Genomic DNA, 27,925 nt, shown 5'->3' with positions numbered 1-27,925 from the left:
GGAAGCTTAAGAGGTGGAAATAGAGGAATTTAGCCATTTTTATTTAAGATCCAAATTGTCGAACCTTCCTTGTCCTAATGTTTATGTATGGCGCTAATCAGTTCAGAGAAGATGTGATTAAGGATGATTAGGAAGCCAATAGCTCTTCAGGACCCTTTCCTCCCCCCCCCCTCCCCCCCCCCCCTCTTCCTGGACAAGTATCGCGGACTGGCATCACAAAAAATGAGTGTTTATAAATATATGACTGTGCTGTTTCTATACTACATTGTATCAGTTAGGTCAAAATAATTGTGATGAAAGAAACTCGGGTTCTCAGGATGTAAATGAACTATTATCAAATTTAGATATGCTTGTGTCACCCGTACACAACCTGCCAGAAATAAATCAAGGAAGAATTTTATTTTATTGTGGTAATTCCGGTGACTCAACTGATACTTATTGTAGTTGTCAGTAGCATCACCTGTCTTAGTTCACTATTGAAGTCGCAGTGGGTGGCACTTCGAAAGAAACTGATTAGACTGTGTGAAATAGAGTCGGAGCCAAGAAGTAGACCAATTTTCATGAATCCTTCCAAGAATCTGTTGGGGTTTCTTTTTCTCGCAATCTTGGATTTGACAAGTGGAGAAGGTCAGTTTCTAGCTTCGTTTCTATGAATGAACAAAAGTATTCATCCGCCATTCAAATTCTAGTAGTTGATGATCTCTTTTAAAGCATCAACGTTATAGGTTAGGTGCCCTTTCTACAAAATCTAATTTTTTCTTTTAGAGAAGTCATTTTTTACGTTTGCTTAGCTTTACCTTTTTGAGTTCGAGTCCTTTTTTCTCTTAAATTTACCACATTTTTCAATGGGTACATATTCATCTGTAGTGTTTATGTACACAGAAAAAAGAGTAAAGTGGAAACAAAAAACAAAAATAAAGGAAAGTAGTTTACCAAGGTAAGAAAAGAAAGAAAAAAAAGTTAACAATGTTTTAATTTTCCCAGTGCAGCCGATATCATTCCTAATTAGTTATTTTTTTTAGTCTTTTTATCCCTTTACCTGCCTAGAGAGGTTGCTGGAGAAACATTCCAATACCTGAAATAATAAGTCAAAAGTCATCATTGCAATCGCTATGATGGTTCTTAAACCAACCAGTTTTGCCGTGTATGTAGATTTTGATAAGTTTTGATTTTATTATTGAGTTTATTGTAAACATTAAAGTATATACTATGAGCAGTGATAGCTAGACAATAATCTCAGACTAAGTATTTTGCTCATTTGTCAATACAAAAAATACAAAAATATGAAAAAAGCATTAATCGAGCTACATATTCTAGAAAATAAAATGCAGTTAAAAGGCACACGTGTCTTATTGAAAGGATATAAAATTTATTGATGTTAAAGTGGTTGTGAGCAACTACATTGAGAGGATTGCCTAATGTTTAAAACGACTTCTTGCGGGTTCATTTCTTTATTTTATTGGTCAGCCACCAAGTCCGTAAGATATCACTCTTACCAACTGAAACCTCATTGGCTGGCTGTTTGGCTGGTGGCTGGTACCTTGACGGAAGATATTTCCACTGTACTTCGATGCTTCGATACTCGGTTGAGTGGCTAGTTTGTTTGTCGGTCAGGTTGATCGATTGATTGGGTGATCCTTGGCTAATTATTAAAGAAGTTTGTTCCACAACACTTTTCATTTCTTCCAATGAGAAGAACTTGCAAAAGATTTTATAGTTTCCGAAACGCGATTTGAAATTTCGAAGAGCGACCCAACCGCAAGAAAATTCTCACTAGTGCTAAAAAGGCATCTATGGACGCCTTCAGTTTAAAAAACAGAGCTAGTACCATGGCCCCAAAAGCAAAGCCACAGCACTTTCTTGACTCTCTGCCTTAGATATCCTAAGAAATCGCCCTCGATGTTTGCTCTTCAGCAGCTCAGCAGTTCAGCAGTTCAGCAGTACGAGTTTTCAGCACATTTAAAAATAATTTTGGAAAATTTGGTTTTAATTCTTTGGAATCTAAAACACGAAATATGTCAGTACTTTTCTAAGAAGGGAGATTGAAATTAAATGTTTTGTGAGAGAAGGACTGAGCAGTGTCTCTTATATGAATTGTGTACCAGAGACCACGAGGTTGTTAAGTGTTTGTTTCAGTGGTCGAACTAGAGCGACTTTCTGTGTGAAGTGAATAGCATCTTAAAAATATTCCAGTGTCGGCTGTAAGATATTTCATTACAGTTTCAAGAGCATCGGTTTTTAAGAAAGACAGTTGTGTGTATATTTTGTAGATGAAGGATGTGCTCAATTGAGGATTGGGGATCAATCTTTTGACGGGAAAGTAAAATACTCTCCAATGAACTGGTTTGAGACACCAGCAGTTGTTAAATTTGAAGCAGGTAATGAATTTATCAAACATATATATGAATTGTTGTTGTCATCCATATTTACCTTCCCTACGTAAGGATTTGATTGTCATTACTTGATGTTGGCGTTCAGCTGATCAGTATTGATAAAAGCATTAAATACGCAATGGGCAACAAGAAATACCTTTGAGCCGTTTGGCTTTTCAAATTTGGCGTTTCATATTTGAGAGTTCCGAAATATATTTGTCTGACATTCGCTTTGAAAGCTTTCGATGTGCGGTTAAGTCGTTGACGCTATTTTATGTATTTTCATCTCATGGATGAAAAACATAATTCTGATTTGGTAAAAATAGTTAATTTCTGTTTTTTCTCGAACCTTGAGGCTTGTCGCGGAAAAAAATCCAGTTTCTGTTTCTCTAGATGGTTCATCGCTTTATGAACTTTTTGGTTGTAATACCAGATTTCGGTCGATTCACAACCAAGAACAAAACAATCACAGCACCCAGTCATGACAAAGACCAACTTCTTATTGAGTCAATGAGAAAAAAGGTGAAAACAAACAGTTCCTTAAACAGAGAGGAGACGAAGAAGTGATTAGCTGTAATTTGGCGAAATCTTCGAGGGTTTGTTCAGTGAGGGGGGTGGGGCTGGGGTGGGGGATTTAAGGGGATCATATGGTTTTTAGAAGTAGTTGAGGGGGAGCAGTTATCGTCAATGGAGTACAAATGGGGATTGCAGAAAATCGGCTATCAATTAACTGCCAATGGGGGGGGGGGGGGTGGGTGGGTCATAAGAATGTTACAGAGCTTTAAAGGGGGGAAAGGGGGATCAGGTAAGTTTTATCGTGAAACAACCAAAATCTTCCCACCTTAGACGATACATAATGCTTGGTTCCTCGTTCACCAATCAGAATGAAAATTTAGCAAAAACAAGAGAATATCAACAGTAAAAACTAATGCAACCTGGTCTACTTACAAAATTAACTCGATACGTTGTCCTAAATTCTTATTTTGAACTTTCTCATCAGCGTGTTCGGGCGAAGAAGCACTTGGGCTAGAGAGCGGTCTCATTACTGATCAACAGATTACTGCTTCATCCTCCTGGGATACGGCACACGGAAAACAGAACGCCCGACTAAACCGCCAAGCCGCCCGAGGTAAAACGAGTGCCTGGTCAGCGGGAAGCAATGATCTCAATCAGTGGCTTCAAATCGATTTCGGACGAAATGTGAAAATTACAAAGCTTGCGACTCAGGGACGTAACGACTACGGCAACCAATGGGTGAAAAGTTATACTTTCGCTTACAGTGCGGATGGCAGTAACGTTCTTCAGGCCTATAAAGAGAATGAAGTTGATAAGGTGCTGTGGTGTCCTTAATAATGCAGCTTATGCAGCGAGGGCTGTATGGAGCTTTGCAATTTATATGTAATTTTTATTTAGTTTTAATGATGGGGGTCACATTTCATAAGATATATCACCATTTCGTGTCTGTTTATCTCTATTTCAAGTTTTGTGTCTGTATGTGCAACACATCTGGCTTCTCATTGATTATCAACTACATGTAAAATTATCTCTGACGTTTTCCATTCGAATCGTCAACTTTATGAAATTCACTAATTGATACCAAACTAACTGTTTGACTTTCCCAAAGAGCATCAGTTTGTTTAGTAATTCTAATTGGCGGTCTTTCCCAGCGGTTCTAAGTATTCGTTCATCGCTAAGTCAGCCAGTCTCACTCTCCTCCCTGAAAACAGCTGTGAATTGTTTTGAGGAGAGCTGAGAGTTGATGTTCTATTGCGCCAATCGCCGTAAAGCATTACCAACGGTACCTGCATCGTTCTTTTTTGAAATTCACTACGATTTTTTTTGCCGGTGATTGTCTTTAACCTAAATACCATGTGGAGTCACATGAATTGTTCCTTTTATTTTTCAGGTTTTTACTGGTAATGCAGATCAGAACACCGTGGTTACCCATGTCTTTTTGCAACCAATCACAGCTCGATATGTCCAAATAAAACCAAAATCGTGGAATGAACATATTTCCATGAGGGCCGAGTTTTACGGCTGTGTTCTCTCAGGTAAGAGACCAGTCATTATGTAAGGGGAAGAGGGGGGAGGGGGGGGAGGAGAAGGGGGAAGTGGGTGGTTGGGTCATGATCAAATTTAGCTGACTCCCCCCCCCCCCTATCCAAGGCTCGTTAACTTTGTTATGATCATCTCTCATTGGCAGTCGATTTTCTGTAGTCACCCGTTCATTATGTTGGCGACATATCCCCCCCAAATTACTCCTGACCCCTCCTCCTCAAGGTGATCACTAGTCCTTAATAGAGATGAGATAAATAACGAGGTACATGGTTATTATCAGACAGAACCTCGATCAATTAACACATTCTTTTAATGCCTTGAAATCACAGACCGTTATCAAGTACTTGGTCGGAATGTCCACATGGATTACGTTCAAGAGCATCTTCGTACAAAAAGAGAGGTAGCCTTCGGACAGACCCAGGAGCGAGCCAATAGAATCGAGCTTGAAATTCTAGCTGATACTGTATATGTTAAGGTAGGTTTTTTTACAATTTATTTTAACTTTGGCTAGGGGAAATTTGGTTTTTTAGTGGTACCCTTTCGTTTGTTCCCAAGAATCTTTCGTACTCAATAGAATCGTATTAAAGTCAGACAATTCATACCCAGTTTGTGTCAGTTCGTACTAGTCCTAACGTTCAGTGACGATCAAAACCTGGGAGATCTCACGAACAGATGTTGACTGTTGCGCACGACAAGTTAGTAAAGAGGCAAGCGGGTAAAACACAAACAAAGTTCTGTTTTGTATACTTGTGACCTTCTTAACAATAAACATTAAATTATAATTACTGCCTAAGGCGATGTAAGGGTGTTGTACAAAAACTAGACACCCCACACATGAAACTTCTTCAACGCAGATTATATTGTTACTGATTGCAGAATTTAACATCAGGAACCCACCTTACTTTTAGTAAGATGGGTTCAAAAACATAATTAACGTAGAAAACGAACGTAAATTAATATGGCTGGATACAAAACATCCTCGGGTAGTAAACAGGTGGTAAGCGTTTCGATCAGTAAAACTGAACCTTGATGTTTTCGCAAGCTCTACGAATTACAGTTGGATGAAGAACGTATTGTAGCAATGGAGGCCATTTATAAATGACTGTTGCGATCAATTTAAATTAGTTTTGGTTTCTGACACCCAATCGAAAAGTGTTTCGATTCAGAATGTCCAAATGGAGCACGAACAGTTCTGAATTGAGAGAACATTGACTGCCTCAGGGCGGTTTCGATATACATGTAAGGGATTATACGCTGCTTATTTCCCATAGGGTGACGTGGACTTGCGTGGTACAAAAAAGTTGACAATATTCAGCCGAAAGGTGGTCTTTTTGAAAGACAGTCAACTGAACCTTAGAGCTCCCAACTTAGTGCAAAATTTAAATATCCTGTCTCCTGGTACCGATGGAGACGATGGGAAGCATGGAGTTCATGGTCCAACAGGTGAGTTGAGGACTGCCAGAAATTTAAGGCTATTATCTTCTGCCCTTTTTCGTATGTGGCTTGTGTAGGTCAGGACCAAGTATCATTTGTGTGGGGGTCTAGAGGTACCAAATCCCCGAGGGGTACATCCTAGAAATAAGCTAGTAGGGATGTGCTGCAGGATGGGATCGCACTTTCACGACTGGGTTGACTGTAGTGGCGTTACTTCTACAACAGAGTCACTAGAATGGGGTCGCAAATTGTCAGAATTTTGGATTATGCAACGCAAGTTTTTATTATCATTATTTTTTAATCTGTCATCTAAAGTCACAGTCTACGCGAAAATGATGGCTGGCTATGTAAATATCATAACAAGTGGCGGAAATGGAAAACCGGGGCAAAATGGCGCGAATGGAAGAAAGGCAGCCGACAGCATGCACAAGGTACATCATTCAAGGACGTGACCCTCGGCAACGTTTGTTTATTGAAGGAAATTAAAATGAACTCATGTCAGAATGGAATGCTCACCACCAACAATTTCTCATTATTATTTTTCATCACCATCACGACCTTCTATAATCTAAGTGAAAACCTCGCTGCCGATTTAAACTAAAACTTAAAATATACTTACAATAATCATCGTTATTTGATACGCGTGCTATAGAAAAACTAAGGCAAAGGTCATAATTTATCACCTGAAGGGGACTGGGGAAGTTCACTATTGATGATTGAACGAAAATTTACTCTAACAGTGGAGGTTTTATGTCAATAAACAATCAGTACTTGGTCTAACTTTACTATTCAAACAGCAACCAGACAGGACAAACTCTGACTGCAAAGCACACGAAACAAGGTATGGCTGCACTAGTCACATTGCAGGGATACCAGGTATATCAGGCGGAAATGGAGGAAACGGCGGAGATGGTGGGAGATCAGGTAAAACTGAAACTTTAATAATTTATTCTAACCATAATAGAATAAATCGATTTCTTTCTTTTGAGCTTCCAAAGATCCACCTAATTTTCCAAAAATTGTTATTAACGCTAATACTTCCTTTTTCGACGCCGCAACCATGCGTTCTTACTCTAATTATCATTTTCCTGCCCAAGTTTTTTACTTTTACTGATTATTGATTCAAAAATGTCTATTTAAGAGTTGATTAAAGGGGGTAAGTTTCTCAAGAAATCGTAGTGCTGCGTCAGTTTGGGGATTAACAGGATTATTAATTTTGGTGTTATCTACTTAGTTGATAATAGAAATTGGTTACCGCAAAGAGTTTCTAAAGTTGACGTTTCGAATGTTAGTCCTTTTTCAGAGGGAATGATGAACAGCTAACGCTTGAAACGACGGTTTTAGAAATTCTTCACGGTGGTCAATTTCCATTTTCAACTCAGTTGTTAAAACCAAATTATCCATATCAAAAATGGTTCAGCGTGCGTTTGATGAGATGTGGTGAAAACGACGGAGGTTTGGAGAGCACGAAAGATGCGTTAGAGTTGACCGCTCTTCAAGCAATTGATTCCAGCCTCTTAAGTACTCTCCAATCTTCTGAAGGGCTTCATATCTAGATTAACACAAAGCTGATGCATGAAGTAATTGTTTGATTGCATTTTCCACACAGCAGTGGAATATGCTTTATATGGTAGTTCCCCAGCCATGCACACGCACGTTTTTAGTGCACCCCGAGCCCAGCGGAAAACTGAGGCAATCACTCTGTTGACTTTCATTACTTGTACACAAATTTATTATGTTATAAACAGTAGTAATCACCACTTAAATGTACTACATTTACTTATGTCCCTCGCCTATTTATTTATTTATTTATTGAACTTAACAACAGGAAATGGTGGCAATGCAGGTCGTCAAACTCTTCATGTTTTGAAAGTGAGAGGGTATGTCGAATTAACATCTTGTCGTGGGTTTGGAGGGCAGGCGGCAATAAACGGATTAGGAGGAGCCGGTGAGGACTCAGAAATTCTTAATTAATAAAATTTTGCACGAGGAAACAATGCAGAAGCATTGACTGAGCAACGAATAGTTTGATAAATTGAAAGATTGTTTTCAGGTGGTTTAGGAGGACGAGGCGGCCGCGGAATAAACTGTAGGAAGAAGGAAAGATGTTCCGGCGGATTTGTATTTTATTCCTGTAGTCACTGGTGTGAATCATCCGGACAAACTGGCGAGGCCGCTCGCGGTGCAACTGGAAGAAGCGGAAGCAACGGACAAGGTTTTTTATGTGGTTATTAATTTATTCTTTAAATTAACTTTAGACGGTCTTACGCTTCCTTAAAATGGAATAAGGTTCCCAGGTTATGGCTCCCCTCCCCTTCTCGTACGGACTGTGTTGGCCAAGAATGAGAAGGGAAGGGAGAGAGCACTTGGCTGTTTTTTTTTTCAAAGAATTCTGTCAATTATTTTCAAGGTGAGAAAAGAGTGGAACGCTGTTTCAAGTTTAAGAGAGAATTTTTCTGGAGACCGCGTGAAATCAAAAAAATGTGGCACATGCCTAGAAAAAGCCCTACCTTCATACTTCGCTCAAAGATACCTTAGGGTAAGTCTATAAACGTGGTATAATTTTTTTGTTCAGAACTGTTTTTATTTTCTAGAAAATCACCAAACACTATATCGAGCCCCAACCGCCATAACAGTGGCCGAAATGAAGCCGACGAGTAGGGCAACAAAAACGTTATTCTTCAAAAGCGCAAAAGAAAACAAGTCTTTCCGAATATTATCTATTTGTATACGAGGTATTAACAAATGATTTGAATCTAATAACGGGATTATTGACATAACTATGAATTATTGGCGAATATTTGAAAATCGCCAAAATTTGATTGATTAAAAATTTCATTTTGGAGCAGTTTTTCAATAAAAATTTTTCCTACTCGGTATAACTCGGAATCACTTGAGATGAGCATTTCTGAAAATTGGAAACGATGTTCTTTTCAAGGATATAAAAATTAATTTGGGGCTCTTAATTACTGCGAAGAAATAGCCCGATCTATTTCGTGCAAATCGCAACGCCGCCGTGTAAACAACCGCAGATAATCCAATTATTCTTTTATTATCGAAGCCATAATTTCTGCAAAATCTTACGGCTTTGAGCTGTGCTTTATCAGAAACTCAATATGTTACCCTTACCTTCTGAAACCAGTGATTAAGGAGTGGTGTTTCCATTATTTTTGTTTCAAATCGCCATGTTCACTTGAAAAGTGTTTACAACGTCCAGCTTGACCATTTACAATACTCGGAGCTGTTCATAAATCATCGCAAACCATCGCAACTCTTGACTTATTTCTGCTTCCATACAACTCCAGTATATACAAAAGTCTTTTTAGCACGATAAACCAAGATGCTTTGATTGCTTACAGTTTCAGTTAAGAAACGTTTGGCTCCCCAAATGGCACAACGATGTTCACCAACGAAGTCGTGTGTCATCACTCATGTTTGTCACGCAATCACGCTAAACGTGCACAGGACACTCAGACAGGCATTCGTCTGCAGACATCGCTGTACCGAGTGCTGGGCCAACTAATATTTATTCCTTAGTCAGTGTTATGTTTTAAACAAAAACCTGCGCGAATTCACTTAAAAAACGCTGTAGATCTCTTCTGAATTCTGAAAAACTACTTTTTGACGTTTTCGTAAATTTAGTCACCCCCTGGTACTAACTATACATGCTTTGTTATCGACTCTATTTTCACGACTTCGCGCTCGCAAAGATTCTATTTATCAATAGGCACTTTAAGCATGACGTTTAACGGCAAACGGCAAACGCAAGCTTGCCTTTCATTTTGTTACCTATTTATGGAATTCTTAAAAAAATCCTGCACAAAAAATAAAATAAAATAAAATAACACATTCACGACAAACACAAACCTACTTAATTCCGTGTACACACGCCTAGAGACAGACGACAGAAATTGAATTTTTGACGTTCGCGGGAAAAACAAACGTCATGCGTAACCTCTCAAATGACGAACTTCCCAGTTAACTAAAACAACTGGAAGTTAATTGTCTTGTGCTCCGTGATTATATACATCACATACGTGTCCCTAGTGGATCGATAAGGTCTACCATGACCTTCAGTGGCAAGCAGACAGGTTCCACGGTGAGGCGTTCTTTTCTAATGACACTGGAAAAATTCTACCGACTATGTAAACAGAACAACAGACTAACAATTTCGTGCTTTATCTAAGCACTTTGAACGTTAAACTTCACTAAAAACGTAAATCTTCGAGTCACAAAGTCGGCCGCTTGTATCAGGCCGCGAGACATTACGTGTTATTTGATATCGCCTGACTGTAGGTCATTACAATTGCATTTTTTAAAGCTTTGGACTTACACAATCTCTGTTTTTTGTTTTTATTGTTGTTGTTTTTTTTAAAATTTTCCTTACGATAGCGTGCTCATCAATTTAAACCTTTCGATTTTGTACCTTGATTGCTACGATGATAATGGCCATCGCTAGAAACGTGACAGTTTTCTCAACTCGAACTCGGATAAAGTTGTTTCCCGTCCCTTAATCAAACAATTAATCGGCCATTCTTTGAGATCCCGAATTCTCGACAAGACAGAGGCGGCGTACCCTCGGAGATTCAAGAAATCAGGAAGTTCCTCCATACCAGCTAACTGAATGGGTTTTATAAAGCAAAAAAAGAAAGAAAGAAAGAAAGAAAGAAAGAAGGAAAGAAAGGAAAAGAATACAGTGTCATATACTTTAGGTGCTTTCCTGGTCAATGAAACCAATATTCAAGCTACATGTAGTTCGTCACTGCTGACAGGTACAGCTAAAACAAAGGGCTTCGATCTTGCTCACGTAAGGCTGCTTACGATGAACGGAGATATCGAGATACCGAAATATTGGAAGGCAACGTGAATATCGATGCCCGTGCTAAAATGAGATCGACTTCCGATTCAACATTATTCACGCCCACAGCCTGTTGTGTGCTGAGATGTCTTTCTCACAGAAGCGCAGAGGGACTATAAGAGAAGCTTTTCCTGCAACTCGACTTCGCTTATCTTGGGAGCAGCATCCCCCAACTAATCTTTGAAAGGAGCAATTGATTTCCATTTGGTACGTTCACCTCTTAAAAAAATCGGCGGCCAAACGAAAACATCATTTTAGTTTGCTTTGGAAAATTTATGGCGCGACGCTCATTATATGGTTAGAAACTGTGCCTAATCTAATTTATTTTTTTAGCGCTGAGTATTTTAGAAAGCTACTCCCAATTTAATTTTTCCACTCCTGCACCTGTCTACCCTGCAAGCCGTCACAATTTACAAAATAGGATAACACATTTTTTTACGTCGTTAAAAATTAATGCAGTGAAATTTCCTCTATGCTGTAGTAACATATACCTAATTCATTTAGCAGTCTAGGGTGACGCATGAGTGGTATCGCGCTTAAAAAATGCAAACAACGGTAATTTTAAATTCTGGATTTAAAACTTTTTCCCGGAAATAAAAAATAGGGGATAAGAAGGAAAGAAAATAAGAGCGTATTGGTAACCGAGCCTCCTTTCGAGTGACATGTTATTGCGTGACACCATCGCAAAAAACGAACGTCAATGATTCATTTCATCTGTCAGGATGCTCTGGCTCGTTCTATAAAAAACAAACTTCCATTCTTATTGTGAAAGGAAGACTTGTAAAATGTGAGTGTTCCAAGCTGAAATATGGTTATAACTGTCCAGCAATGCGACGTTTCCGGCAGGAACCTTCGTGAGATGTTTTCACTGTGATTTGGTATACACCGCCTGTAGTGCTGTACTATCGAAGCTGTTGTCAAGTCTCTTTATAACAAGATTGAGGCAAGGAACCAATCTTAGAAAGGTGTTTTTCGCCAGGTGAGCCTAAGAAATCCAGTTTACAATCTAGTATAGGTCAAAGCGATAAGATTTTGTTGGAATTATAAATGGCTTCGATAATAAAAAGCCTAATTGGATTATCTGCGGTTGTTTACATGGCGGCATTGCGATTTGCACGAAATAGACCGGGCTACTTCTTCGCAGTAATTAAGAGCCCCAAATCAATTTTTATATCCATGGAAAGAACATTCTTTCCACTTTGTAAAAATGCTCATCTCAAGTGATTCCGAGTTATACCAGGTAGGAAAAATTTTTATTGAAAAACTGCTCCAAAATGTAATTTTTAATCAATCAAATTTTGGCTATTTTCAAATATTCGCCAATAATTCATAGTTATGTCAACAAGCCCGTTATTAGATTCAAATCATTTTTTAATACCTCGTATACAAATAGGTAAAATTCAGAAAGACTTGCTTTCTTTTGCGCTTTTGAGGAATAAAGGTTTTGTTGCCCTACTCGTCGACTTCATTTCGGTCATTTTATGGCGGTTGGGGCTCGATACAGTGTTTGGTGATTTTCTAGAAAATAAAAACAGCTCTGAACAAAAAAATTATACCACTTTTATAGACTTACCCTAAGGTATCTCTGAGCGAAATATGAGGATAGTGATTTTTCCGATCATGTGCCACCTCCCACGCGGTGATAAAAAAAAATTCGCTCTTAAGCGTTCCCCTTCTTCCTCTCTAAACTTGTGGTGTTGGTTCAGAAAATAAACTGAAATGAAATGTTTTCAAGTATTGTGTTCATCAACACTGCAGTGGGAAGGGAATGGGAACTAGTTTGGTCCTGCTTCGAAGGTTCCTCCCAAAAATTTCAATTTGCGGGGCAATGCTAAAACACTGTCTAAAGGTTACGCTTCAAATACAAATTTAACGCCTTTCAATTTTCCTACCGTCATTTTACTCTCAAGAACTCGTCGCAAAGGGCTCCGATGGTCAGGAGGAAATGTCGTATCTTCAGAAATTTAGTCTGGGTCCAAAGCAATTGAAAAAGTATCCTCTGCAGCTGATAAAGATGATGACAAGATATGGTGAAGAACTTCTCTGGGCCAACGATGTCAAAAAGAGCAAAGCTGTGTTCAAGTTTGTTGTAAAATTGTCAAGTGGCAAAGCTGGAGCGTCTGAATTGAGAAAAGGTTCGGTATTTTGGAATATATTTTTGTTCAATTTACCTCATTAAAATAAATAACATAGAAGAAATTTGCTGATAACTCTATTTTCGAAAGACATGATCCCAGCCCGACAATAAATACTTATATTTCCCAAATAGATTCCATGTTTGTACAGTAATAGATTACAGATGACCTTAAAATGTGGTAAGAACAAAAGATTAGGACTGGGGGCGCAGCCTAAAAAGAGTGAATGGTTATCAATGAATTTAAGGCCGTAATCTGCATAGAAGATGATATGAAATGTAATCTCCCATTGGGAGTTTGAAGCGGTACACAAGCACTTATTAACTCCCTTGCTAATCATTCGTTTGGATTATTTCTTAGTGGCAAAGAGAAGACTGGCTTTTATGAACAAAGTAGGATATGACAGATTTGGGAAGAACCAACTGTTCGCATCTATTATCAAATGGGAGGCCTTCAAGAAACAGGTCGAAGTCATCAAAGTTCGTGCAGAAACGTTTGAGAACGCTTACAATGCTATCAAAGAATCGATTACACGGCATGATGACGTTAAGACAATAGTAAAAGCACTACCACAGGCTGCCAGACTTCAAGTTGTAAAGCAAAAGAACAGACTGGTTGAGGCCAAACGAATAGCAGTAAGCGAAAAGGGAGCATATGTATTGGTAAGAGTCGAAACCTCATTGTCGAATATATAATGATTTCTTATCTAGAGAGTACCAACCTGTGAAACTGAGATCTCCAACTGGTCTTCCCTCTTACATTTTTCTAAGGTGAATAATGCTATACCGGCGATCTTTACTTGAAACACTCTGAATCAAAAAGCTTTCGTAGGCGAATTTTGTCAACGTTGGCATTGCATACGGCGTACTGTCCTTCTCTAAAACATTTATTTCAAAGAGAAACAGACCAGATGCCTCGATTCTAAGTAAACTTGGGAGGGACACATGAGTATAGCTTCGAAATAAAGGCCTAACGAAAAACGCGCTGGTCAGGCGGCTGGGTCTGGGTTGAAAACAAAGTTGGTCAATATTGGTGATGAAATTTGATTTTTAAAGTACTTCTCTTCACCAAAGAGCATCAGTGAAGAGTTAGCAAGGCAGGCGGATTGATGAAGGATAACCTGCGATGACGTAGCATACAGTCCAGTTGGCGCGGCATTATCCCCAGTCGTCTTAAGCTACGGAGTCCTAGATAAACTCCAGCTAAAGATAAGCCAATCGGCTAAATTTCTGACTTTAACTTCCTTGTTATCCTTGCCCTAATATTGCAATTGTTTTGTCTCCTCTTCGTTGCACTAGGCTATCGGTGAGCTGGAGGCAAGCATGAAGAGCAACCTTCTAGAAGCAAAAGCGATGCTTCCAGACGTGTACGAAGCAGCAAAGTTTAACAGCGACGACTTATTCGTCATTCTTGAGGGAATAACAGGATTCTTTAGTGGTGCAATGGGAAAAGATCCTTTCGCAGCCCTTGGATCAGCCCTCGGGGTTATTGGGCATTTTGCTGGCAAATGTGACCTTGGTAAACTTCAGGATAATTTGGATAAAGTAGAAAAATGGTTGAAATTTGGAAAGGACTATGCTGCCCTAAAAGACTCAAGTGAATTGGATTTTGACAAAATGGATGTGGCTGCTGTACCTGAAGTAATGCAGGTAAACACGGAAATGCTGCATCTTCAATATCTAACGTTTGTGTTTCAACAGCTTGTTATTTTGTTGTTTGTTTGTTTATCTACTTATTTAATCGTTGAGTTTTATTTATTTTGTCTTTCTCTTTACCCTTTGGTCTGTTTTCTTTTCTGTGTCTCTCTGACGCTCTGTCTGTGTGTCAGTCTGTGCGCCTCTTTCTTTGACCCTAACTCTATTGCTGCTTCCCAAGTGATATCCAGTTCATGACAAAAATTTTGATATGCTTATAAAAAGGCTAATCTGGAAATGAACAAAGAGGGACTTGCAGCGGACCTTGTTTGCCTGCTGGATGAGAGGTCGAAACCTCGAAACTCGGCAAAGTTTCAAGAACAGATCGAACGATATTTTATCGCCGGTGCCGCAAGAATCGATCTCATAGCAAAGGTCATGGACTTGGATAACGAAGTCGGTGGACATAAATTTGACATCTCAAACTTAGAGGAGACAGCAAATGAAATTGAAAGCCTTAGTAATTCTGGTGGTAAGGATCTTTGTGATTATACATTGCACCCTAAGATCCTACGCTCGGTCGTGCACATGTGTGGCTATACATTCTCGCCGAAATATCCCATCAAGTTTAGCTTGGATGTCCCGTCGCCTCACGCTTTCCCTGTTGGTAATCCTCTTTCCGTAAATAAGCAGGAAAATGGATATTAAGCGTGACAGATTCGTTTCCCAAATTCATCCAACTTACCGCAGCTGTTTTTCATAATTTCTGTTTAATTAACATAATGGTGCATTTGTATTTGAGTAGGCAAAGGCCTAATGCTAGCATATTTCCTTTTCAGATTCTCCCATTGCTGAAAGCACACAACAGATGTTTCTGGATGGTTTACTTACGTCCTATCAGCAGATAGAAACAGGATTTGCCCGACAATTGTACCATGCCAGTTGTACAAAGGTTTCGAGTTTCGCTCTCTATGGATTGTTCGGAAAAAATTAGCTGAATTCGAACGGCGAGCAGTGTTAGCCGCGCAGGGAACAGGAAATCTCCGTGGGGTTTTAGAGCTTACAAAAGCACTTCAAGAAATTGACGATATCGAAAATAAGGGACAGCGATGCTTCACAAAATTTCGTCACACAATTACTACGCACAAATGGACGTTTGACAGTGCTAAAGACAACGTGGTGTGTGGTGTATTTTTTTGTCTTTGTTACAATGAGCTATTAAATAAAACAGACGTTTTTTGCAGTTTTTAGTGTTGCTGTTGATGTTTTTTTAACTTTTGTTCCTTGTTTTCCCTTTTATTTTTTGGTATTTTTCGTTGGGTATCAGTATTCGACTGTTTAGCCCCCTTGGATTAAGTTAAAACCTCGTTAAACACTCATTTCATTTCCTTCATTTGACTTTTGATTTTTGATTTTGTCTTTCTGAGCAAACTTTGGCAGTTCTCCGTGTGGCTTGTTACCTTGTTTCGATTGTTGCAGGAAAGGTTTTTATGTGCTACTTCATTTTCGTAGAAGGAACCTCTGCATTAAATGTCATCTTTATTGCTATAAAATTCTTTACTTATAGTTCTTCATTATTTCTTGCAGATGTTCGACGAACTTCATAAGGGCGCTACGAGGTTTTCATTGAGAATTTCAGATAGCTGCGATCTATGTTATAATGTGCGCCTTTTGAAGGTAATAACTAGGCTCAGATAGATTGTGCTGGCATAACTTTGGCCATAATTTTATAGTAAGGGCATCGAGCATAAGGCCAGCATAATGAGTAAGATTCTTTGCGTTAAACTGCGTTTTTAGTACTTATTTACTAAAATTTTTGAGGTCCTTTTTTTTTAGTTTCTATTTCTTTTCTGCAATTTTTTAAGACTAGGTTACTTCATTGAAAGCCTGATTTCAAGGTTTTACCAATACCACGAGATTATATACAGTTTATAATCTCTTCAGTAACACACTTGGCTTTTAAACACTCTTAAATTTAGTTACTACATGGAGCATAATAAAAAAAGGGAGCATAATTTTGGACACAATGTTTTGCTTTTAGGGGTGATGCTTAAAAGCATAATTGTCGAATTGTCAACCACAATTGTTATTCTTTAGTTGAACTATGTTTAACCGTACGCGTGTTTATAACTGAATAAAAATCGTGATCAGAGACAGAGATCTGAAAAACTGGATTTTCCACAGGTTTATTTATTCAGTAACATGAATTTTCAAAATGCACTAATTTAAAGTCGACAAACATCGGTTTAAGCAGCTGTTACGGAAAAAACAATGTAAAACCGTGTTTTAACAAAACGGCTTTTAAACATGTTTATGCTTTGGTGCGAGTGGGGAATTTGACTGTCAATGAAGATAACGTTCAGTCTAAATTTTCTAACTGACGATAAGAATTAAGACCTGTTCGCCCTAATCTCCATGTTTTTTTTTTTTCGTTTTCTGTTTTCGACTTTTCTTTTTACAGATGTACGTTGAGCTAGAAGGTGACGAATCTCAAAGCGGGGATTACCCATCGAGGGTTTATCTTAAATTAAGACATCTCAGTGGCTCTTACTTTAGAGATGGAAACGGGAATGTCAGGGAATTCCGGCAGCCTTTAGGATCATGGCGGACGTTAGAATTCGACCGATTTGCAATCACTAATACCGAAGGATGCAACAAAGAAAAAGCAAAAGGAAACAGTGAGTAATGATTTAAAAGGCTAACCTTATATAGTATTTCACGAAAGCCCTTCTTCCTGGTTTCACGCAACTCTATCATCAAGGCGTGACATCCTACAGAACGGCTGTCAAGTAACTGCGAAGGAGATTAGACTCCGACCACACCAATTCGTTTTCGCTCTTCAACGCATACTTTTTGATGCGTTTCTTCCGCCTATCATTAACTAAAGCCAGAAAAGCGCTGATGAAAACGGAGCGTGGAGCATTTTGAAAAACACCTCCTTTATAACCTTGATAAGTCTGGACATAGTGGGCATCGCTGTCCTTTCAAATTATTTGTAAAACATTTCTTCTCGCAAATTTTCAGAGGATTCTCTCTTCTGTATGGGCAAGGACGATAACCGCTTTCAACCAATGTGCTGTCATTATCTTAGCGGTTCACCGTGTGATGACACACTTCTTGGAGCAGAAGAATGCCGGAGTCCATTTGGAACTTACGAGATGACCATACCGATTGACAGCAAAACTCCCTGTAAAGCCAGTGGCTCGCGCATAACAGACGGAAATTGCAAGGACTTTGATGTAAGCGAAAGTTATTAGATTTGACTAAGAGGTTGTTGGGAATCTAAAAAGAAAGACAATCCCCACGTATTCCAGGCTAACAATTTTCCACAGGCGATAATTCACAATTGCAGAGGAACAGCAATATTTTAACGTCAAAGTTGGCGTTTTACTTGTCCAAATTATATTACTTTTCAGCGGAATAAAAAAGGTTTTTTTCCTTGATTTTTCCTATCACATTTCTCTCCAGATTTCTTTACTGATCAATTTTTTGAAATAACTAGATGTGAGTGAAATATCGATTGACGCAACCCCCCTCCCCCTTCCCCCTTCCCCTTCCCCCCGTTCCTCGAAATTCGAAGCACGGTTTAATTTCCGTGGTGACGTATGTTATGGTGGTGTTGTATTTCCAAGAGAGCTACCATTCTTTTTTCGTTGCTTGCATCCCAGAGAATATTTTATCTGATGCCTCGTAAGAAAATTGAAGCAAACAATGGCATTATAAAACTTATAATGTAGATGTCATGCATTTAGGAAAGTATTTTTAAAAAACATTTGCTCTTTGTTCATTTCAAAACAAATAATTGTTAATTATTGCCGGAATGAGATTGGAGTATTGGCTACTTGTTATGGCCATAAGGGTCCTAAACTAAAGTCATGTACCAAATTATGTTAGAATCGAAAACGACTGCGCATGCGGTTAAAACGTTAAACGGATAAAATTAATGGAAAGATGCTGGCGGCTACAATATGTTGTGATTTATCCAATTTTTTCTTCTTTTGTGCATCAGCGTTCAGTGTTCACAAAAATGAACGTGTGGATTCAGTATCTGTACTGGACTGGTGAGTACCCAAAAGGTCCAGACGACCCAAGATGCAGCAAGTTCCAGGACCCCGACTCCGAGGCCGAGCATGTTCCCATAACTATTAACCATGAAGCATCAGGTGATATCGAGTCATAGAGAAAATTATAGAGAAAAAGAGCTAATAAACGTAGTGGAATACTGCAGTCACTGTGATTTAAGGAGGATTGTAAATGGCTCTAATTAGTTTAAAGCAATGGGAAATGAACAAGAATAAAGTAATTGCTAAACATTTTCTGTGTTTCAAATTTATTGCACACATTCAGGGAGAAAGGTATAAGTAGTTGAGCAGCTAATGGTTTGCGCGCTGCATGAGTTCTAGTTACGTACGAAAAGGTTCGGCTCATGTGTTCGTGTGGTCAGCGGACATTCCAAATAATGCCTGACGCACTGAATAGAAGCCTGGCTGGTTCCATAGTGACCATAACAACTACAGTGGTAGAAAAACTGATCATTACATGGGTCTTTTGGTTCGTGAGCAGATAAAGCTGAGCATGGTCTGTTGTATATGAGACACCAACGATCTTCTTATCCTGCAATCAGAAAAAAAAACTGGAATTATTCGAATGAAAGCAAATAGAGAAGAATATTTGACTCCTTCCGTTTAATAATTTATCATCTATTCTTTATTTTGGAGACTTTAATCGATCTAACTCCTGATAAAAAGGACCCACATACATGTTGTCCAATTACAGAGCATACATCAATCCATGTCGGCGTATCACGTCAGATAACGTGAATAATCCAGGTTTTCATCTGCGTTAAGGTAAGGCAAACAATCTGACAGACATTACACTTCCCGTTATCAAGAAAATTACAGAGGGAATAGTGTTGAATTTCTCCTTTGGAGTTACTACATTCGATTTACCCTTAATGACTCTAATTTGACTTGTTAAAATGTTGCTGGTGATTGGAACTTGGTTCCCATTCAAATCTTCAATATTGTGTTCACACTGGGAGAAGTGTCCAGTTCCTCTGGGTCTTTGTGGTCCTTGTGAACCGTTACAGGTGCAAGAGAAAATGTGATCTTTGTTTTTTCTCTTTTTCTTTTTTCGCTTGAAGTAGATCGATCGTGGTTTTGCTACGCCTTATTTAAGGTTCCCTGGAGGTGATTTGATAACTGTGGCTGGCAAATGCCACTTACCAGAGCTAAACATAAACCGAAGTAAAGATCTTTTAAACGAACTAAAAAGGGTATACTCACCTTTATCTTCGTTTCAGATATCGCCATGGCTAACTTGTTTTCTGACACATTTAAATTTTCCTCCAAACGTTTGAGTCCAGTATTCACCTAAAGCGCAATTCTGAGGTTAAGAGGTAGTTAAGAATAGCAACAAGACAGTTTGGTTAAAAGTTCTTATTCGTCTTTGATTAACACTCTTAGAAAGAACTTCTATGTTTCCTCAACTGAAAAAAAAAACAAAAAAAACAAAAAAAACAAAAAAAAACAAAAAAAAAAACAAAACAAACCTCTTGCGCTTTGTAACAACATATCGTCGGTCTTTGTAATTAACTAAGCTGTCTAATAACCTGGTCTAGGACAAGTAGACCCGATAATATCTGTCAATCCTGTTAATAACGATGACGATAATAGCAACGATAATGAAAATGACAATAATAATGATGATAACAGTGATTACGATATTGATTCTGATAGCAATAGTACCGGTGGTGATGGAGATGATGACGAGAATGAAAATTGTGTTACTGATTATAACGATAATTTAAATAGTGAAAATCTGTCCCTCAACGAAAACACTAACTGCGAGTCTTATTATGTTTTCCTGGTCCTTTATTAACTATTTATTAGGGTACATGGCTAGTAATTAAGTTCAGCTTAATTGCTTTACCCAAGGCTGACAGTTAGCTGGCTTTGTCAGAAAAATAGACATACCAAAACTTTTCTGACGGACGATAAGACATGTATCTTTTGGTTGATTAGTATACTAAGCCATGAGCTGAGTATGCTAATCGCAGCGTTTGGGAATACATAGGAAATAGTAGTAACCTACACTGAAGCCGAAAAATTTGGAATTGAGACCGTATCATCGACCGTACAAGGTGCTTCTTTTAGCATGCGCGGCCGACTGCATTGCGGGCACTGTCTTAGCCATTACGTAATGGAAGGGTGAGGAAGAAAGTAGTGCGCAGGCCCGATTCCGTGCGTAACTTGGATACCCCATTAGTATGTGCCAGGAGACACCGGCAGATGACAGTGAAGTGCGCATACTCGAGTGCCGAGCTTTGGTGCAGCGTTCCGCGGACACACGGTTAGGCATTACATGAGGGCTTCACGTGGGGTAGTGGATATGAAGCCGCGTAAGCAAGTAATTTGCAAAACGCGTTTTGAGCGGGAAATCAAACTGGTGAAGTTGTAGTTGAACAGTAATTCTCAGTATTTTGCAATTCTAATCAACTCGCAAAGCAACAATACCAGCAGAGCTAAGGCTTTGTCAACCGGAGGAAATTGTTGTAATTCACGTTCGCGGAGAGAGGGTTTTGTGTGAAAATCGACTGGAAAGAAAGAGACAGAGCGACCAAAGAAAGCAAGAAGTAAAAGGTGTAAAGCGAGTCGAGAAAAACGCGCAGGAAAGTTAGAGAGGACGCCAAAATAGGCAGAATACGGCGAGAGGAGTGCAGAAGAGAGCAAGAAAAGGCATAGGTAAAAGACGAATATGTAGCGAAGAGCAACGCGAGAAGGAAAATTTTAAAGTCGCTCTGGAAAAGAATGAAAAGAGGTCATCAACAAACAGAAGCAAACTACAAAGGATCCGAGAAAGAAGAGGAGGTAGGTCGTATCTTATCTGGGTTTCCTCTTACGCTAAGGCCCAGAAAAAAATTCCATTTTTTTATATTAAGCGTCTTTTGATTTTGATTCTAGCTTCAGTTTATACTTCAAATCACGTTTCGGTAAAATAATGACTTGGGCATTCATTGCTCAAAAACCCTCAAGACGGTTCATCGCTCCAATAACACTTCAAAGTGTTCGTATTCTTCAAGTTATTTCTCGTCGTTTGGAATGTTTAATACAGTCGTGGTGATACGGGAAAGAGGTCATCTCTCGGATTACGTTTTGCCTAGAAAGTTTTCAAATGATAGCGAACGGCGTGAGCAAGTTTCTACCTCTTTCTCTCTCTTCAGTTAACAATCATAGGATTTACTTTATTCGTTAAAAAAACATCGCGCTTTGTCGAAGATGGGTTGTTTTACCCTAAGAATGAGATTGAATCAGCGGTGTTCATGTTGACATTAAATCTGACGCGGTAATTTGATTTTGACAATATGGTCATGTGAGAACCCGTCAAACATCTGGGCATTATATTACTGACCGCAAATGTGTGGTGCAAACAAACGCACGGGTAAATTGGAGTTAGTCCTACTGCGGGAGGGGTGAATTTCATTGTTGGCCACGGTGCTTTTCAGCGCTATGTTTTCATGCTTTTTACTCGATTCGTTCGAATTTCAGGAAAAGGTTTGTCTCATAAAACATGGAGCCACTTCCTTTTCGCTCAACATCTCGAGGCGTACTTTATGCTCGGGTTATGCGATACGGAAATTTTTTGTAATGCCGGAAACTGAAGAATCAATCTTTGAAGTTGATAGGCATCGCATTTTGCAAGAAGCGTCCAAGCTGTGACCATGTAATAAAACGGGGTCCTGGCAATTTGAGCTCACAAGTACGCTGGTAAGCACATGATTAGCGTAAATGATTGTTGTTTACAGTTTTCGAATTCAAGAGCAGTTTTTGAGAGCTCGTTTCTGTAACCTTCCTGGATATTTTCTGTTGAGTTCACTTAATTTAGGGAAGTTTTGTTAACACACTATAAGTTTGCAATTCTTGAACCATTTCAGTAACCTGCGTGGAAATTTTCTTTTGAATTGACTGAATCACACCCTCGGAATTTCATCAGTAACTATAAGAACGATAAATCCGTATGTGCAGCACAAATGAAGCACATTTTAAACTTTCTATACGATTTTATGAAACTATTACTTAATTGACTCTCGATAAATTGGCCTGGCATAACTCGTTGATTATTTTATTATTTTGTAGCCCCAAAAGCCCGGCTTATGACTCTGGAGGAACTGAACTTGATATATTTGATACACAAGGTACCTTTAACTACCCTTTAAGGATGAAGGTAAGAATGGAATTGCTTTTGCAACCGTTAATTACACCCAGTTTACATTTGTAGATAGTAGCTTAAAAAATACCTATTATAGCTGTATTCAGAAGCATAGACATGTAGGCAATATGCTTCTGCTTTTATTTTATTGTACGGGGTTTCTTTTTATGTAACATACATCCATTCCTTTAATTTCCACCCAAACCTGCCTACAAATAATTAAATTTATGTTTCAATTTAAGTGTGAGAGGATATAAAAGATATCAACCATCACATTGCTGAACATCACCGACTTACGAACCACACTATTGACTGGGACTCTGCGCAATGCCTAACCTACAGCACCAACTACTTTCAACGACTGACCCTGGAAAGCTGGTTTACTAACTTGGAACAGACTCCCCTCAACAGGTGTCAACCACTACTGGCACCATACAAACGACTCATCCGCGACATTAATATTACAAACGAACCAAACAGAATGACTTCACTAACGGATCCAAACCGACCAATCACGACTGACCTTCGCTACTTGAGTCTTACAGCCAATAACATCACGGCAAAACTGACCAATCAGTGTACAAAAACCGGACTAAGTACATTCGACTGAAAACAACCTTTCACTTGACTCTGGTGATGACTTCTGCTCAGGTTGTCGAAACGTCAGTCACCATTACCGACAACAGTCCTTCTCAGGACTACACTCACCCGGACGATCAAACTACACTATCAATCTTAGTTTTTTCAACAATCATCAGTTCGTCCGGCGGAATAAAATCAAGAGAAGGTAAGATACTCAAAAATTAGCTGCAATCAGTCAGAAAAGAAGGGTGAGATTGGAATCCGCGACTCCAAGTACATTTTGGGAGTGGTGCAAACTTTAGAGGTTTCTTCATTCCCGTAAAGGAATCTGATGCGAGTGGATTGAGAGTGGATGGATGACCAGCTAACAGATGGGAAGATCAACTTGCAAAAGCATTAACTGAGCAATGAATCGCTTGAAAAATTGGAATAAATTGTTGTTTTCAGGTGGTTTAGGAGGACGTGGCAGCCGCGGGATAAACTTTAGGAGGAAGCAAAGATGTTACGGCGGAAGTTTCTACGTTAACTGTTTTCATTGGTGTGAATAATCCGGAAATACCGGCGAGGCCACTCGTGGAGCAACTGGAAGAAGCGAAAGCAGCGGACGAGGTTTTTTATTTGTTTATTCTTTAATTTAATTTTAGACGGTCTTACGCTTCCTTAAAATGGAATAAGTTTCCCAGGTTATGGCTCCCCCTCCCCTTCTCGTACGGAATATGTTTGCTAGGAGTGAGATTGGAAGGGAGAGAGCACTTGGTTGGTCTTTTTTCAAAGAATTCCATCATTATTTTAACACATGAGAAAAGGGTGAAACGCTGTTTCAATTTTAAGCATTCCGCTTCTTCCTCTCAAGACTTGTAGCGTTGGTTCGGAAAATTAAACTTAAGTGAAATATTCTCATGAATTGTGTTCATCAACACTGCATTGGGAAGGGAATGGGAACTAGTTTGATCCTGTTTCAATTTGCGGGGCAACGCTTCAAATACATAATTACATACATAAAAGTTATCAACAAATCTAGGGCAGTAATCCGCATTAAAGGTGATGAGAAGTGTAATCTCCCATTGGGAGTTTTGAAGCGGTACACAAGGACTTATCAACTCCCTTGCAAATTATTTGTTTGGATTATTTCTTAATGGCAAAGAGAAGACTGGCTTTTATGAACAAAGTAGGATATGACCGATTTGGGAAGAACCAACTGTTCGCATCTATTATCAAATGGGAGGCCTTCAAGAAACAGGTCGAAGTCATCAAAGATCGTGTAGAAACGTTTGAGAACGCTTACAATGCTATCAAAAATCGATTACACGGCATGATGACGTTAAGACAATAGTGAAGGCACTACCACTGGCTGCCAGACTTCAAGTCATAAAGCAAAAGAAGAGACTGGTTGAGGCCAAACGAATAGCAGTAAGCGAAAAGGGAGCATATGTATTGGTAAGAGTCGAAACCTCATTGTCGAATATATAACGATTTCTTAACGAGAGAGTACCAACCTGTGAAACTGAGCTCTCCAACTGGTCTTCCCTCTTACATTTTTCAAAGATGAATCATGCTATACCCGCGACTTTAACTTGAAACACCCTGAATCGAAAAACTTTCGTAAGCGAATTTTGTCAACGTGGGCATTGCATACGGCGTCCTGTCCTTCTGTAAAAGTTTTATTTCAAAGGGAAACAACAAATAAACAGGTATTCTGCTCTGACCAGATGCCTAAATAAATTTGGGAGGAACACGTGGGATTATAGCTTCGAAATAAAGTGGAGCTTAGTCCCTTAGTTTTTTGTTGAACACGCAAAGGCCTAAAGTCGGAATCCTCGATAAACTCCAGCTAAAGATAAGCCAATCGGCTAAATTTCTGACTTTAACTTCCTTCGTTTACTTCAATCTTTGATAGATTAATGAATAAAGGGGTTAAGTTACTAAAGAAACTGTGGCACTGCGTTGATGGGAGAGTATTACAGGGCAATTAAGTGTTATCACTGAACTGAGTTGATAACGTATACTGGCCTCCGTAAAGAGTTTTAAAGCTTGAAAGATTAACTCTATTCTCTCTCGTCATAAAATTAAACCAGTTTTTTTTTTCTTAAATTTATGAAATGTTGTAAATTGCAGTATCGTAAAGGCTGCTTCCGCGATACTGACAAGAGTGAATGCGAAATAGGCTCTTTTGTCGGTTGGGAAAATAATGAATACGCAAATAAAAATACGATAATACGCGGGGGAATTAAGCCGAGTAAATATAATTGCTTTTCGGCGACGTTTACTCTGAAAAATAACTTAAATAACGATAATCGACTGAAAATAATAATTAATTTGTCTAAGTTTATTCTAATTATCATTGCCCTAATATTACAATTTTTTGTCTCCTCTTTGTTGCACTAGGCTATTGGTGAGCTGGAGGCAAGCATGAAGAGCAATCTACTGAAAGCGAAGGCGATGCTTCCAGACGTGTACGAAAAAGCAGAATTTAACAGTGAAGACCTATTTGTCATTCTTGAAGGAATAACAGGATTCTTTAGTGGTGCAATGGGGAAAGATCCTTTCGCCGCCCTTGGATCAGCCCTTGGAGAGATTAGACATTTTGTTAGTAAATGTAACCTTGGTAAACTTCAGAATAATTTGGATAAAGTAGAAAAATGGTTGAAATTTGGAAAGGACTATGCTGCCCTGAAAGACTCAAGTGAATTGGATTTTGACAAAATGGATGTGGCTGCTCTACCTGAAGTAATGCAAGTAAACATGGATATACTACATCTTTAATATCTAACGTTTGCTTTTCCTAATAGCTTGTTGTTTGTTTGTTTGTTTATCTACTGATTTATTAGTTTAATGTTATTTGCTTTGTCTTTCTTTTTATCCGTTGGCCTGTTTTGTTTTTTGTATGTCACTCTGACTCTTTTTCTGTGTGCGTGTCTGTGCGCCTATTTCTTTGACCCTAACTTTATTGCTGTTGCCCAAGTTATATCCAGCTCACGACAATTTTTTTAACTTCTTATAAAAAGGCTAATCTGGAAATGAACAAAGAGGGGCTTGCAACGGACCTTGTTTGCCTGCTGGATGAGAGGTCAAAACCCCGAAACTGGGCAAGGTTTCAAGAACAGATGGAACGATTTTTTATCGCCGGTTCCGCAAGAATCAATCTCATAGCAAAGGTCATGGACTTGGATAACGAAATCGGTGGACATAACTTTGACATTCCAAACTTAGAAGAGACAGCAAATGAAACTGAAAGTAATTCTAGTGGTAAGGATCTTTGTAATAATACATTGCATCCATGCTATTCCTTTTCATATCAACACTATTGGGGCCTTGGATCGAACACTCAGTCGTGCACATGCAGGATGACATGTGAGGCTATACATTTCCACCGAAATGTCCCATCAAGTTTAGCTTGGATGTCCCATCGCCTCACGCTTTCCCTGTTGATGATCGTATTTCCGTAAATAAGCAGGAAAACGAATATTAACCGTGACAGGTTCGTTTTTCCAAATTCATCCAACTCACCGCCGCTGTTTTTCATAATTTCTGTTTAATTAGCATGATGGTGCATTTGTATTCTAGTAAGCAAAGGCATAAAGATAATATATCTTCTTTTCAGATTCTCCCATCGCTGAAAGCACGCAACAGATGTTTCTAGATGGCTTACTTACGTCCTATCAGCAGATAAAAACAGGGGGTTTTTTATGTGGTGTATTTCTTTTATCTTCGTTACTTCGTGAGCTATTAAATAAAACATATGTTGTTTTTCGCAAATGTTAGTGTGGCTGTTGATAATTTTTTTAACTGTTTCCTTGTTTTCCCTTTTGTTTTTTTGTAATTTTTCGTTCGGTCGTTCATTCAGTAATTGGCTGTTTAGCCACCTTGGATTGAGTTAAAAACCTCTTTGGCAGTTCTCTGTTTGGCTTGTTACCTTGTTACGATTGTTGCTGTGGGAAATATTAATATGCTAGTTCATTTCTATTGAAGCAATCTGTGCTTTAAATTTCATCTTTATTGCTATAAAATTGTTGACTCAAAGTTTCTTCTTCATTTATTGCAGATGTTCGACGAACTTCATAGGGCACTACGAGGTTTTCATTGAAAATTTCAGATAGCTGCGATCTCTGTTATAAATTGCGCCTTGATAGATGCCATACAATTAGGAAAACTACCATTTTTTTTTTCGAACTTTTATTCTTTATGCTCCATTTCAAATCAAATAATTGTTCATTACTGCCGGAATGAGATTGCAGTAGCGGCTACTTGTTATAGCCGTAGGGGTCATAAATTAAAGCGATGTACCAAATTATGTTAGAGTCGAATGTGACAGCGCATGCATTTAAAACGTGAAATGGTTAAAATTAACGGAAATATAACTGACGGCTACAATATGTAAGTGTTGCGATTTATCTAGTTGTTTCCTTTTTTATGCATCAGCGTTCAGTATTCACAGAAATGAACGTGTGGATTAAGTATCTGTACTGGACTAGTGAGTACTCATGTACAACAGACCATGCAGCGAGTTCCAGGACCCAGACTCTGAGGCGGAGCAAGTGTCCACAACTATTAATCAAGAAGCATCAGATGATATCGAATCATAGCGAAAAGTACAGAGAAAAATGACACAATAAACGTCGTGGAAGACTGCAATCACTATGTGTT

General features: G+C 38.8%; 1 pseudogene across 1 annotated transcript; it reads left to right on the top strand.

Annotated features, from left to right (window-relative positions):
• Positions 1–1,354: 1,354 nt before the first annotated feature.
• LOC149042107 (uncharacterized) lies at positions 1,355–18,804 on the top strand (annotated as a pseudogene). Its single transcript, XR_016188184.1, has 18 exons — positions 1,355–2,378; positions 3,373–3,704; positions 4,279–4,423; positions 4,760–4,905; positions 5,702–5,873; positions 6,180–6,295; positions 6,662–6,788; positions 7,693–7,812; positions 7,918–8,079; positions 12,633–12,857; positions 13,218–13,519; positions 14,156–14,506; positions 14,777–15,023; positions 15,331–15,670; positions 16,079–16,168; positions 16,953–17,169; positions 17,516–17,730; positions 18,501–18,804. The product of XR_016188184.1 is annotated as an uncharacterized LOC149042107 (transcript).
• Positions 18,805–27,925: the final 9,121 nt, after the last annotated feature.

This window comes from Pocillopora damicornis, chromosome 7 (genome assembly GCF_964200805.1).
Source record: "Pocillopora damicornis chromosome 7, jaPocDami1.2, whole genome shotgun sequence".
Classification (NCBI taxonomy): domain Eukaryota; kingdom Metazoa; phylum Cnidaria; class Anthozoa; order Scleractinia; family Pocilloporidae; genus Pocillopora; species Pocillopora damicornis.
The sequence above is the reverse complement of the archived record's forward strand: the minus strand, read 5'-3'. Positions and strand labels throughout refer to the sequence as shown.